We start from the raw sequence: 15,230 nt of genomic DNA, 5'->3' as shown, positions 1-15,230 counted from the left end.
AGAGATGTAGATTTGGGTGTCATCATCGTAGAGATGATAGTTGAAGCCGTGATGTTGAAGTAGTTGAAGCACATCATAGTTGAAGATGATAGTTGAAGTAGTTCAAGCACATCGGGCTGAAATAGCAGAATAAGTAATTGGATAGACAAAAAACTAAGTAGACACATACATACGTTCATAAATGCAAAGTTAGGATAAACCCAGGTCATAGAGATGATGCAAGTGAAGGAAATATGTGTCTAACAAACCAAGTGCAGAAACATGACAATATACATGACCAACTAAAACCGTGCAAAAACATATACACCAATAAAACTGAATTTTTTTATGATATCCAAGTGCATACTTTCTTCTAGGCACTCAACTAAGTGCTGGAGCCTTATGCTGTCTAGTCGTCTCTGACCCATAGCAACACCATGGACACATCTCTCCCAGAATGCCACACCTCCATCTGCATTCTGGCAATGTATCCATAGAGTTTTCATAAGCTAATCAGGTTGGACACAAACCATGTCTTAATTATCATTTTATAGATGAGGTAACTAAAGCACAGAGACGTTAAATAACTTGCTAAGGTCACTTGACAAGAATCAGCATGGCCTAGTGTCAAGAGCATGGGGTTGGAGCCAGAGGAGGTGGGTTCTAATCCTAGCCGGCTCTGCCACTTGCCTCCTGGGGTGAACTTGGGCAAGTCACTTAACTTCTCTGTGCCTCAGTTCCCTCATATGTAAAATGGGGATTAACACAGTGAGCCCCATGTGGAACAGGGACTGTTTCCAACCTGATTATCTTGTATCTACCCCATCACTTAGAACTGTGCTAGACACATATTAAGTGGCACTTAATAAATACCATAATGATGATTATTAAAATCAAACAGCAGGGAACATCTTGAGCTGGGATTACTACCCAGGTTCTTCTAACTCCCAGGCCTGTTCTCTATCCATTGAATCATACTGATTCTCTTCCCTTCCTAATGCTGGGCAAGTAGCTTAACTTTTTTGTCACTCTGGTTCCTCATATGCAAAATTAAGATTCAATACCTCTTTAAACTCCCACTTACACTGTGAGGACCATATGAGACAACTACCGTCTAAACTGATTGTTTCATACCTATCACAGTAATTGGCACATCCTTGTAAACATGTCATTTATAAATCATTTCTGTCTGTCTTCTCCTTCCGATGTGAGATCCTTGAGGGACAGGAACATGTCTTTCATCTGCTATTCTCTCCCAAGTGCTTCATATTCAATAGGTGGCATAAAACAAAGTATGCCTATTGATGGATAGAAATTCAGCTTCTGTTCCAGAAAACTGGTTAAACAGAAAGGAATACCATAGGAATAAGTGGTCACTTTTCTGGATTGAGAAGTTTAAATATTTTGCTGCTGAGAAATCAATTTTAGGACCTGTTTCACATGATATAGTCATAAATGGTCTGAGAGAGAAAAGTGTTTTGTGAAATCTACAAAGTCACTAATGACATTATACCATGACAGGTGGAGACATGCTGTTTAAATGGAGATAAACTACAGGAAGGTCTTATAAAAATGAGCAAATGGGCAGAAAAGTGGCTTTCTTCTCAGTGATACCTGTTTATTCATATAATGTAGAATTATCTAAAATAAAAGTATGTGAGACTATGAGGGTGTTTGGAGGAGAGGGTTGTGGTGATTCAGCAAAGAGACCGTAAGACATTCATTGATGTCTCTTCCTTCACATGCTTGGTCCAATAATGGGTGATAAAAAAAGAAGGTTGAATAAATGCTGGCCATCACCAGAAAGGGCAAAAATACACAAAGTGGCAAAGTTTGCCATTGAGTTGATCAGGAGCATGTTTGCAAAGGAAATATATTGTGCAATTCTGGAAATTTAAAAAATTCATTGTCTTGTCCTAATCCAGAAAATGATGCCTAGTTTTTCATATCTTTCAGTAGATTAGCCAACTCACCTGAAAATTCAGCCTATAAGAAAGCAAAGCAATGTAAAATGGAACACTTGACAGTATTTTATAGATTTTTCTAAAAGCTAATAAAACCATTGAAAATCGTTTAAGTGTCCTAGAATTCTCCTGACTCCACGTCACTTAATATTGAAAATAATTCAATCTATGAATGGGATTTATTTAGCCATTACTGTGTGCAGAACACTTTACTAAGTGCTTGAGAGAGTTCAGTTTTGACATGATCCCAACCTTCCAGAAATTATACTCTAATGTGGGAAAATGAGTTGGAAAAGCTGCTTTTTGTGGGGTTTGGTTTAATTAACACTGTCATCAAGAAAGAAAGAATATTATGAATCTAACAGTCATTTACACACAGTTATTTTTCGAAAGTCACTGTTGTCTGATGACTTTTGTTAGAGATATAATTTGTGAACATTTTAGAATTTATTTCATTGTAATTTGGAGTATATATATATCAGTGGAAGGCATATACTAATAACAACAGTCTTTATCCAAGAAACTCTATATTCAACCAAAGATTTCCATCGAGAAACACAGAGGTAGTATAAAGCCATTATCAACTTCTACCACCCAAGCAGTTTTCAGTCCAACAAGGCAGAGATAAGAAAAGTCGAAAGACAAAATCAATAAGGCCAGCATGGCTTTCAGCACAACAGAGCATAGGGAGAACAATTTCGTATCAGGTTGAAGGTCTAACATGGCTCTATGATCCTCAGTGTTTATATGACCATGAGATCGGGACCTAATACAGAAAGAAGCTCCTACCAGTTTCACCAGCCCCACATACAAAAGATACCCAACATCAAATATCAGGACAATGTTACCAACAATAAGGTCCTGAAATGCAGTCAGATCGCTAGCATTGAAGTAATGCTCAAAGCCACGCAGCTCCACTGACAGAGGACGTGAGGAGAATAAATGACAGCAAGATATCCCAAGCAACTGCTTTATGGGCAGCTGAAACAGCACTGCACACCAGAAGGAAAGAATAAACTAAAAAAAAACCAACATATTGAAGCATAGCTTGTCGTGGTCAGGGATCATGGCTGTTATATTTTACTTTCCCAAGTGCTTAGTACAGTTATAGTACAGTGCTCTGCACACAGTAAGTGCTCAATAAATACCACTGATTGAGAGTTTAAAACATATTGAAATAATAGTGCACTGTTGGTACATTGTCACACTGTTTAGAAAAGAATGGAGGGAAGCAATGGGGAGAGGGTTTATTTTCCTTGAGCAAAGTTTTCATGAAGAAGCAGAACGCAACCCTCAGTAAGGATCAATATTTAGATGAATACAATTTGTTAGGGTCTCCTGGTCTGGTCTCATATTGATATTTTCAGACATATTTGCTTGCATGGCTAAGATTTTAGGATCTTAACACTATCTTTGAAAAGAAACGTATCTGTTCTATTGTATATTGGTACAGTGCACACAGTATGAGCTCAATAAATATGATTGGAAGGCTCTCTATGCAACTAAGGGGTAAATATTATTCTTGGATTCAGTTTCTGCATCTTACTATTTCTACATATTGTATTTATTCCTTGTTTTATAGCTTCTTGTGTTACAGTACTTAGCAGTATCCTATAATGAATTATTTGATTTTAAACTTGACAAAGCAATATCAATAAACAGAGGTATTCACTTCACTGAGTGATTTTTATGTGACAAAATAGAATATTTAGTATGAAAAACAGAATGACAATTTTCTGACTGACTTGTAAACTGATGATAAAGCTAAGTCTGAAGCTCTGACCCAGCTACTTAGCCCTCTTTAATTGTCCATGTATGATTCATTTCAATGAAATTCCCATGGATCCTTCAAAATTATATGCCTCAGTGTAAATAGTTGTTTTGCATGTGGAAAAATTACTGCTGTTTCTCAAAACTCTAGAGATAACCGCTCTAAATGAATGAAAGGATGAATTTTCAGAAATACTAGTGTGTTTTTCAAAAAAAATACACTTTCCATGCATAAAATGCCTCATAGCTCCAGGGGGTTTACAAATTCTACACTTCACTTTCTAAGGGAAAAAGCAGCTGAATGTAATTATTTATTTTGCACAAATTTTCCATTTAAGCTTTAAGTAGATATGACAGGTTTCTGTGTGTATAATGTGTGGGTGTAGTTTTTTTGCATTTATTTGTGAGGGTGTGGGGGTGTGAGTGTGTACCAAAGCTACTTTCTTTTTTACTAATTTATCTTCTTTGGGGTGAACAGTGAAACTAATGAAATCTAATTTACTCTTTCTGGGCAAACCAATTTATGAGTAATGAGAGATTTCAGTTTTGAAAACCTAAAATTCCCACATGTTGATTTAAAGAACCATTAGTTCTGGGTAATAACTAATATGAACTTTGGAGAAATTGTCAGACTATTCTCACTTTACTGATTTAATCATATTGTACATATTCATTGAAAAACTGAAGTATTAGAATTTGAGATCATCAACTGTGTTGATTATTATCCACAATTTTTGTTTGCTTTTCTGATCTAAATGATTTCATGTCAGGTTACTGTTTGCTGGGTTAAGTCCTTGTCCAGCTTCATTAATATCAAGTGTTGTCGAGTTGTTTCTGATTCATAACAACTCTACAGATATATTTTCTCCAGAATGAACAGTCTTCTGCCATAATTCATAACCTTTCTAATGGTTCTTCCATTATCGCTGTTGTGGTCTCTATCCATCTAGCTGCTGGTCTGCCTCTTCCATATTTTCCCTGGACTTTTCCCGGCATTAGTGTCTTCTCCAGAGAATTAGTTCTCCTGATTATGTGTCCAAAATATGCTAATTTAAGTCATCATTTGGCCTTCCATAGACCACTTTAGCTTAATTTCCTCCAAAATCCATTTGTTTGTTTGTTTTTCAGGCAGTCCATGGTATTCACCAAAGCCTTCTCCAATACCACTTTTCAAATTAATCGATGCTCTTTCTATCCTGTTTTTTCACTATCCAGCTGTCTGATCCATACATTGTCACTGGAAACACCATAGAATTGACAATTTGCATTTTTGTGGCAATAGTTACCTCAGCATGTGTCATGACTTTTTCCAGGCTCTTCATACCAAGTCTTCCTAACATTAATCTTCAGCATATTTCTTGACTACTAGTTCCTTTATTATTGATTATTAACCCCAGGAGAGAAAAATTGTCAACTATTTCAGTCTTCTCTCCATCCAGTACAAATGTTAAAACTTTTCCAGTTGTCACGATCTTTTTTCTCTTGACATTCACATGTAAGCCCAACTTTTTGCCTTGTTCCTTAGCTATTAATAATAAGCTTTACAAATCTTCTTCACTTCTGCTGGTAGCGTAGTATCATCAGCATAACGAAGGTTGTCTGTATTCCTTCCTCCAATCTTCAGTCCCCGTATATCTTCATCCAATCCTGTTTTTTTCATTTTGTGTTTGGTATAAAGGATGAACAGATAAGGTGATAAGGTCCTGCCTTACACCCTTACTAATGGGAAACCAATCTATTTCTCCATATTCTTTTCTTATAGTAGCCTCCTGTCTGGCTTACAGGTTCTGTATTAATGCAATTAAATGTTTCGGCATGCCCATTTTCCTTAATGTGCTCCAGAGTTTCTCATGATCCACGCAGTCAAAGGTCTAACTATGATAAATAAAGCATAACCTGACTTCCCTTTGATAGTCTCTTGTCCTTTCAATTATCCAGTGGACGTTGGCAACAATATCTCGCATCCCTCATCCTTTCCAGCATTCTGCTTGAATATCAGGAAATTCACGTTCATGTAGGTCTCCACTGAATGCTGTTTAACTTTTAGCTGTACCTTGCTGGTATATGAGATTAAGGAAACTACGATAATTGTCACAGTTGTAATTTTTGTTGGCTTGTTTTTTGTAAATTATCTCATGTCTGGTTAATGTTTGCTGGGTTAAGTCCTGGACTAGGTACTATCTCACATTTTAACTATGACCCTGGTAATGCATTAGGAAGCATGATGACTAAACTTATTTATGGAAACTTCACTTACCATGTTTACATCAGCCAATCCAGATTTCAAGATGAGGACATCTAATCTTCTTTCCCTAACAAAAAACTGCAATGAAAAACCCCCATCAAATCTTTCTATTTACAATACAAAGAGTTAGAATGCCCTTCCTAATAGTCCAGAGTTTCTTCTTTTGCCCAACCTTGATCCTTTCTTGTGTTAGACTCATTCATTTGATGTCTATCATTAAATCAAACGTTATCTGGAGGTACTTCTCCCTTTTCCTTCCTCCTCCACCGTGAGCCCCCTCTCACTCCAGGTTTCTACTGTAATTTTCCATTTCAGTCAATTATAATAAAAATAATTCTATAATAATCACTGCAGGCAAACTTTCCATTGCCAGGAAAACAGGCTTAACATCCTGGAAGGCCATCCATCTATACTTCCATTTGTTATTTCATCAGGTCCTTTTTGGGGAGATGATTTTAGGTTCCTTTACTCTGCATAATTATCTGTATTTATTGTAAGGTGGGTGGTTTTCTTTCCTTTTGTAAGGGTACATGTGGATTTCTAAAGCAACCTCTTTCACTTGAAGGGAGGAGAAAATTAGATTCCTGATGTGTAAAGTAAGAAATAGCATTATGACCAGCCTATTTGATACATGGAATGATTTCTAATGAAAAAAAGATTGTATTAAGCTTTCCAAAAAAAGCCTCAATAAGCAATGAATGTAGAAACAATAAAATACTTGAGATGTCCAATAAGAGAGCAATAACTCCTACACATTTTCAGCAAGAAGATTAAATGTAAGTGGAGACAGACAAGCTTACTTTGATTAATATTTTGAAACTGAGATTCTTAGGGATACATTTTTGAATTCACCTTTCAAGGTTTTGATCTCCCAGAGCAGCGAACAAATAAATCCATTTTGGAACTTAGGCACAGTGAAATCACTTGTTGAATTGACCTCATTATAATCTCTGCTCTGGATGGTCTGGAAAAAAAAAATATTTGGAGGGTTTTGCTACTGTTCCATCATGCTTCTCTTATTATAGAAGATTTCATTATAAGAGGACAAGGAAGATAATTAATCACAATTTCCCCCATGCCTATATCACTCTCTAGTACTAAATCAAAACATTTAGGGAGTCAATAAACTGTATTTAATGGGCAGGAAATGTATCTACTAATTCTGTCTCCCGCCCCACAGCACTTATCTATAGATATCTTACATATTTATAATTTATTTATTGATTGATGTTAATGTCGGTCTCCCCCTCTAGGCTGTAAGCTCATTGTGGGCCGGGAATGTATCTGTTTATTGTTAAATTGTACTCTCCCAAGTGCTTAGTACCATGCTTTGCACTCAGTAAATACTATTGAATGAATGAATGGATGAATATTATACACACCCATGTGCTTAGTGTAGTGCTCTACACATAGAAGATGCTCAGTAAATACCATTGATTGATTGATTGTCATCCTGATTGACTTCAGTGCCAAGGAGGAAGTATCCTATATGGAAGTATCCTTGGTTCCAGAGACACTAGCATAATCAGCATGGGAAGGAGATGTCATCAGTCTATGACTACAAACTCTATTGCCAGATTGTCCTCAAAAGCAGTTGGAAACTTCTTTTAAAAAGGAATGAACAGAAATAGCAGGACTGAATGGAAACTAAATGAGGATTTTCATGTATGATTATTTAATAAAATAAAAAGTCTTAAAATAATGATTTAATCATTATAAATATAACCACTTTGTTCCTCATCAGTTCCATATCTACTGAAAAATATTTCATTCTTCAAATTCACTCCTTGTACAGGGGGAAGAGCTGGAGAGTAGCTGAATCCAGTTAGGACCCTGCTTCTCTCCAATACTCTCCTCCTCCATCCTTCTCTATTCTCCCTATATTGCCTGCAGTCACTCAATATGAAATTTCTCACCTTCTCTCTAAATCTAGCCCCTCCACTGTGCTTCTGAGCCCAGCCTTTCATACCTTAACACTTATGAGGTTAAAACACTCATTTCCTCCCTCCTAATTCTCTCAGACCTCTCAGCCATCTTTTACACTGTAGATCACTCCTTCTCTTTGAAATTTTATCCAACCTTGGATTCACTGATACTGTCTTCTCTTAATTCTCCTCCTGTCTCTTCAACTGCTCCTTCTCAGTTTCCTTTGCTGGCTCTTCCTCTGCCTCCCACCCTCTGACAGTAGAGGCCCCTTTCTATTCTCCCTCTACAACAACATCCTTGCAGAACTTTTTCACTCCCTTGGCTTCAATTACCATATTTATGCAGATCATTCTAAAATCTACCTTTCTAGCACTGACCTCTCTTCTCCCCGCAATCTCACATTTGCTCCTGCCTTCAGGACATATTTACTTGAATGCCCTGCAGACACCTCAAATGAAATAAACATGTCCGAAACTGAACTCCTTATTTTCCCACTCAAACACTTCCCTTCCCATATCTTTCCCATGACTATAGACAACACCACTATCCTCCCTATCTCACAAGCTTATAATCTTGGCAGTATTCTCGACTTAACTCTCACATTCTATTCATATATTCAATGTCACCAAGTACTGTTCGTTTTACCTTCATAGCATTGCTAAAATCTGCCCTTTCCTCTCTATCCAAACTGCTCCCATGCTGACCCAAGAACTTACCTTATCCTTCCTTGACTGATGCATCTGCCTCCTTGCTGGCCTCCCAGCCTCCTTTCTCTCCCCACTCTGACCCATACTTCACTCTGCTGTTCATCCACGTCTCCCCATTTCTTAAGGATCTACAGTGACTTCCCATTCACATCTGTATTAAACTGAAACTTCTTACCATTGTCTTTAAAGCACTCAGTCAGCTCACCCCATCCAACCCCACGTCACTGATCTCCTATTACAGCTCAGCCCCCACACACCTCACTCCTCTGGCTCCAGTTCACTCACTATATCCAAATCAATTTATTTTGACACTGACCACATTTCCATGTCCTTCCCCTAGCCTGGAACTCACTCCTCCACCATATATGCTAGACCACAACTCTCTCCACCTTCAAAAGGTCATGAGTTCTAATCTCAGCTCTGCCACTTGTCTGCTGTGTGACCTTGGGTCAGTTACTTCAGTTCTCTGTGCCTCAGTTCCCTCATCTGTAAAATGAGGATTGAGGCTGTGAGCCCCACATGAGACAGGGACTGTGTCCACCCTGATTTGCTTGTATCAACCCCAGTGCTTTTACAGTGTCTGGCACATAGTAAGCACTTACCAAATGCCATAATAATTATTATTATTATTCAAAGCATTGCTAAGGTCACATCTTCTCTAAGAGGCCTTCCCCAGTTAAGTTCTCTTTTCCCCAACTCGACCTCCCTTCTGCATCGTCTATGTACTAGGATCTGTGACCTCTGGGCATTTGATATTCACCCCATCCCAACTCCATGAATTGCTTATTTATTTATTTATTATTGAGAAGCAGCATGGCTTAGTGGAAAGAGCAAGGGCTTGGGAGTCAGAGATCATGGGTTCTAATTCTTGCTCTGCCACATCAGCTGTATGATTTTGGACAGGTCACTTAACTTCTCTGTGCCTCAGTTACCTCATCTGTAAATTGGGGATTAAGACTGTGAGCCCCACGTGGGACAACAAGATTACCTTGTATCTACCTCAGTACTTAGAACAGTGCTTGGCACATTGTAAGCACTTAACAAATACCATCATTATTATTATTTATTCACATTAATGTCTGGTTTCCCCTATGGACTCTAAATTCATTATGAACTCAGAATGTGCTTCTAAGTCTTTTGTATTATACTCTCCCAAGTGTTTAGTACAGTGCTCTACACATAGTAAGTGCTCAATAAAGACAATTGATTGATTGATTGATTGACCAAAAGCAAAAAAATCAAGAACCCACCCCAACAAAAAATGTGTTTTAAACTCAAAGTAACAAAATAGACACAATCAACCATTAGTATTTGTTTAGTGCCTGCTGTAGACAGAGCACCAGAAATACAGTAGAATTAGGAGATATTAGCCCTGCCATCAAAGAGCTGACAATCTATCTGGGAACAGAAATGTTGAAATAAATTCCAGAAGAAGATATTACAGATTTTGCCAAGATTATGGGCATGAGAGATAAGGAATTTGAGTTGATTAGGGAGGGAATATGACAAGTTCTGTTTTGCACATATTGAGCAAAAGATGTGTCAGGGAGGACATCTATGTAGATATTTCAATGAATTAATCAATCAATCAATTGTATTTTTTGAGCACTTACTGTGTGCTTAGCACTGCATTAAGTGATTGGGAGAGTCCAGTACAACGGAGTTGGTACTCCATGTTTACAGAAAGTCTAGCGTAGCGGACAGTTGTTAATATAAACAAATCATTTCTAGATATGTACCCAAGAGCTGTGGTGCTAGCAGAGGGGGTGAATGAAGGTACAGTTGAAGTGGAAAGGCAACACAGAAGGGAGTGGTAGAAGCAGCATGGCTCAGTGGAAAGAGACAGGCTTTGGAATCAGAGGTCATGGGTCCAAATCCCTGCTCCACCACTTGTCAGCTGTGTGACTCTGGGTAAGTCACATAACTTCTCTGTGACTCAGTTACCTCATCTGTAAAATGGGGATTAGACTATAAGCCACAGGTGGGACAGGGACTGTGCCCAACCTGATTACCTTGTATCTACTGCAGAGCTTATAACAGTGCTTGGCACATAGTAAGTGCTTAACAAATACCATAATAATAATTATTTTTATTATTAATAGAAGAGGAAATAAGGGCTTAGATGGGGAAAACAACCTTGGAAAAGGTGTGCTTTTAATAAGGTTTTGAAAGTGGGGAGAGCAATTGTCTGTCTGATATGGGAAGTGAGGGAATACCATTCCAGACGCAGGACATGGATGAGAGAATTAGGATGCAGAAGAGATACTATATTTGGCAAGGAAGACATAAGTTATGATCCCAGAGAGTGACTTCAATTCAGAGAGAAGATTTTAGAAGGTCAAGGAGAGAAAGAGAAAGAAGTGGAAGTGGCACTTATATGTATCCTATTCAAGCAGCTGGGACAGGAAAGGAAGACAGGAGATGGGGAAACAGTCAGATGTTCAATGAGTTCTAGTGGTTTTTTTTTTTTAAAAGGGTAGGAGCGACATGGGAGGTTTTGAAAGCAGAGGGGAAGAAGTCATCAGAAAGTGTCCTGTTAAAGAAAGATAGCAGTCTGGGAGGAAAGAAGAGTCTGTGCAAAATATTTTTAAAAGATACCATGGGATGATAGGGTTAGAACAGGTGGAGAGGGGAGATGTATCAAGGAAGCAGGAACTTTCTTCTTGAGAGATGACAGGAATGGATGAAAGAGTGAATGGAGTCAGCAGGTAGGAAGGAGCTGGGGAAGTGAGAGGAGATTTTGGGTGGTTACCAGTTGTCAGCAAAGTAATTGGCAAAGTCTGTTAGGGATGAGGCTTGTGGGAGGTAGAAGGTATGGGAGGTTTCCAGAAGGAGTTAACAGTCGGTGGGACAATGGAGTCAGTAAGAGAGGAAAACCTATGCTCCTGAATAGAAGAGAAGGCAGAACTCTAACAGGTAAGAATGAATTTGAAAAGCTTTAAATTAGGCTGCTGCCTGGATCACTGCAGAGTGCTCTGCAAAACAAGTGCAGCGGCAGACCAAGAAAATCGGAGACAAATATGAGATGGATGGAGGGCCAGAGGGGAAAGAGAGTTGATATTGATAGAATGAGCTGAATTGAAGGTATGGATTTGTGCTTTAAGAGACTGTGACATTCAAATAACGACACCACAATTTTTTTGTTTTGCTTTCAATGAAATTTATTAAGGACTTGCAATGTGTCAAGCACTGTTGTGATGCCGTCTGACTGACAGTGAGATCAAAAGTAAAAAAAAAGCAAGACAAATTCACACATAGAGAAAGAAGGAGAAATGGGGGAGAGAAACAGAGAAGGAGATAGGTGGAGCAATGTTATGGGTAGAGAGAGACTTGAGCTCCTTTCTGATCAGAACATACTTATTAAACTAGATTATGTTCATCCATCTGCTTGGTATTAGTGTTTAGTCTGCGTTGGGTAAGAACTCAGTAACTCCTATTGATTGATTGAGAAGTAAATTTAGACAAGAGAAAAATTGTGCTTTACACAACTAGATCTATTTTCCAGTGGAAATAAAGGTATTTAAAGGCAAACAAAGCTAATCAAATAGCTGATATGAAAAGACTTTGATAATTTCTTACAATAAATTACCAAAATTCCCTCAAAATGTAATAATAATAATAACAATAATAAGGGAAGAAATATTGCCTACTTGAAAGAGCACAGATATGGGTGTCATGGGATCTGGGTTCAAATTCCACATCTGCCATTTACCTCATAAACTGTAAGCTCCATGTGGGACAGGGGTCGGTCTGTTCCAGTAGTATTGAAACCACTCCATGGCTTACCACAGTGTCTGACACATAATAAATGTTTTGATATTATAAATATTATTATTATCATCATCATCATTATCAGATGCAATTACTGGGGGTAAAACAAGATATATGGTTCAGTTCGGAGGTTTGTTAGTTCATTTTCCTTAACAAGTTAAGCATATATGTTATTAGAATAAATGAGTAACAAGAAATTTTACCTCAGTGGTATGATAAGTAGATACGTATTTCAATTTCCATGATGCAATGATACTTTCCCTATACAATAATCCAACAATAATAAAGATGGCTAAGAAGTTACCAAACTTTCAATTATCTCAAAAGGTCACTGGCTCATATGAATTAAGTTGTGCATCTGCGAATGTTGCTATTACATGGAGAGGAAAAATGAGATTGAAGAGGTCCAAGGACATCTGGCCAGTCATAAAAAAAAATCTCTGGTCTAAGATTCAGTCCTCCTATAAACTAGAGCCAGTTTACTCCCAGAAGACATCAAACCTTCAAAGAATCTTGAGATTCCTTGTTATTAGTCAAGACCTAGCCAGCAAGCAGAAAAGCATTATTGGATAAATCTTCAAGGTCATGGGCTCTGGGCACAGTCCCAAATTAATAGTAATACAATCAGCCTCCATTAACAAGTATTAGACTATGAAGGCCATTAAATTCAGTGTGCCTTCATTTCAAAGCATATTATAAATGTAAGAACATTTCTCAACATATACAGAGATGCGTTAGTGATTATTTTGAAATATAATCTCTCCAACAAATCAATAGCACAGTCTGTGAAGTGCTTTATATTAATTCAAGTCTTTTATTACTATATACTTTGTGACAACACATTCCACTGGTCCCCATGTTTAGGGATAGGGAGGAGGAGGCTGAGGTACAGTGCTCTACACACAGTAAGCGCTCAATAAATATGATTGATTGATTGATTGATTGAATAGTCATTCCTTGGTTCCCCTTCCCTAAGTGTAAGCCAAACCAATGAGATACAAGGATTGTGAAGAAAACAGAGGGACAGTTTGAGAAGAAGAAAGAGATTCTTGGCCATCTTGAGGTGAAGGAATATGAGCTGTGGTGCTGGGAGAATACAACAAGGGATAAATTTGTGATTGTGTAATCTGTAATTTACGTCCATATCTGTAATTTTATTTATTTATATTAATGTCCATCTCCCCTTCTAGATTGTAAGCCCACGGTGGGCAGGGAATGTGTCTGTTATGCTGTTTCATTATACTCTCCCAATTGCTTGGTAAGATACTTTGCACAGAGTAAGTGCTCAATAAATATGAGCACTGATTGATACCAGCCTTGGAAAAAAATTGGAATATTGTAAGAGTCTGTGACATTACTGGGAGGTTTTCTGCCCTAAATCCTGGCCTAAAGAGTCCCTGAGACGATGTAGAAGTACCTCACTTACTAAGCACTCTAAGAGTACAATATATATCAGGGAGTGCAGTACACTACCCCGCTCAGGATCACACCTGGTGAGTCCCCAGTATTCTACCAGTCTCGGGTATGGGAGGGAGAGTCAAGCAGAGGTGTACCCATTTCATTCCTAGCTTGGGCAGTGGCTAGTGAGTGGAAGATAATCTGCTACAAAACAAAACTCACTTGTACTGGGGAGGCAATGGTAAATCATTTCCATATTTTTACCATGAAAAATCTACCAGAACAATTGCAGATGGAGATTGGGGTGTTCTGGGAGAGACGTATAAGGAGCCATTATGGGTTGGCTTGTGCCTGGGAGAGTATAATATCACCCTTCATTCCTAATCCAGGACCATTCGATTACTGCAGTGTCTTTACAAAGGAATTTTAAAGACAATAATTTTTAAGATGTCTTTTCACATTTGATACTACTCCAGATATGATTAACTTGTTTAATCTGTTATTTTCCCATATTTTTTAATCCACTAAGGAATAGACTATCAATTAAAATACTCATATAGCTATATTCTGATGGCATTGACACCTGTCTACTTGTTTTGTTTTGTTGTTTGTCTCCCCCTTTTAGACAGTGAGACCGTTGTTGAGTAGGGACCATCTGTATATGTTGCCAACTTGTACTACCCAAGCGCTTAGTACAGTGCTCTGCACACAGTAAGTGCTCAATAAATGATTGAATGAATGAATAATCATAAATTTATATGCATATTCATAATTTTCCCTAGAGGTTGTTATTTTTCCTAGCATCCCACAGTGAACCAATGATTGGGGGAAGATTTCCTGATATCAAGTCCAGAACTTTGTCCATTAAATCATGCAGGCATTCATATGGAAGGAACAGTTCATATTCCTCTTCCACCACCTCAATACCCCATGGCAGTTCTCACCTAAGAACTTTATAATGCTTTTTTATGTGTCACATGGCAGCTATCTTAATGTTTCCCCAAGGATCATTAGTTACCACTCTTGACAATCCTGTTCTCAACTATTTTCCGTATGTTCACATTTTCTTGTGTTCTTCCAATTACCTCATACCTTTTGTTTCCTTTGGCTATAGAATGTCAAAGTTACTCATTTCTAACCATTTGATTAATCTGTCAAGTATATTTTACATTTTAAATTGGCTCTTCAGGGTGCTAACCACTTCATCCAATTTGGTATCTACAACAAATTTAATCAGCTTTAATCTGTCCCATCATTTAAGCCATTAATAAATTGTTAAAATCCACTGAAGACAGACACCTGAAGAACTTAATTAGACTTATCTTTCTAGACTGATAGTTAATCATTAATATTTACTCTTTAGGAAGGTATATATAAACAGAGTGTAATTAGTTATGTGTTTGGCATGAGGATTTCCTTTGCAGATTCAGGCGAACAATTAATGTGTCTGTCTAATAATTCAGTGGAAGT

At 37.8% G+C, this 15,230-nt stretch overlaps 1 non-coding gene across 1 annotated transcript; it reads left to right on the top strand.

Annotated features, from left to right (window-relative positions):
* The first annotated feature begins 13,834 nt into the window (after positions 1-13,834).
* Positions 13,835-13,972, top strand: LOC119939763. The gene has a single exon (XR_005454726.1). It is a non-coding gene; the product is annotated as a small nucleolar RNA SNORA7 (small nucleolar RNA).
* Positions 13,973-15,230: the final 1,258 nt, after the last annotated feature.

This window comes from Tachyglossus aculeatus, chromosome 17 (assembly GCF_015852505.1).
Source record: "Tachyglossus aculeatus isolate mTacAcu1 chromosome 17, mTacAcu1.pri, whole genome shotgun sequence".
NCBI lineage: Eukaryota > Metazoa > Chordata > Mammalia > Monotremata > Tachyglossidae > Tachyglossus > Tachyglossus aculeatus.
Note: the sequence above shows the minus strand (reverse complement) of the source record. Positions and strands in the feature narration are given on the sequence as shown.